Genomic DNA, 712 nt, shown 5'->3' with positions numbered 1-712 from the left:
ATTATGATCTCCCGCGCCGTTTCGGATAACTGCGATACATTCGCCATGAAGAGCAGGTGTTTGGGAAGCTCCATGCCTAATGACCGTTGAACGACTAGGTTTCCCCGGGCACTACCCCCCTCCCCTCGAGAGGGCCTGCGAGACTCGCCGGCGTGCCTCTCGCCGCCCAATCACAGTCGGCCTCCTGTGGGGGCGGGGCCTCCTCGCCCTCCGATGTGCCTTCGCTCTTCGTCGCAGCATCAGCTCAGGCGCGGAACAGCTCATCCAAAATCGCTCTTGGTCTCGCAACAGGTTTTAAGGCAATAGCGAGGGTAACAAGAGGCTACACACGCAAAAAAGCATGGATTTATGTTCACGTCGCCAAGAAGAATCGAGTGAAAAGGGGCCTTTGGTTGAGAGAACAACAGCAAAGAGTCAGAAGCAGAGAGCGTGAAATTGGAGCGCGAAACCCGGCCGCGAGGGAAAGGCCACGAGCTAATCCGCGAAATCCTTCTCGGCAAAACCGCTAAGGAAATTCGGAAGGAAAATCCAGACGCCGACAATTAATCCACTTAAACGGAATGCGTAATCGGCTTAAGGTTTGAGGCCATTTTCCATTCAAAAAACGAAGTAGCCTCAGCGCGTCGTATCCACGAGCAGGGAAGCGACAACGACGATTTTCCCAAGTAAAAGGATTACACAAAAGCGGCGCTTGTATTCGAGGCCATGATGT

Source organism: Penaeus monodon, chromosome 32, assembly GCF_015228065.2.
Source record: "Penaeus monodon isolate SGIC_2016 chromosome 32, NSTDA_Pmon_1, whole genome shotgun sequence".
Taxonomy (NCBI): domain Eukaryota; kingdom Metazoa; phylum Arthropoda; class Malacostraca; order Decapoda; family Penaeidae; genus Penaeus; species Penaeus monodon.
Note: the sequence above shows the minus strand (reverse complement) of the source record.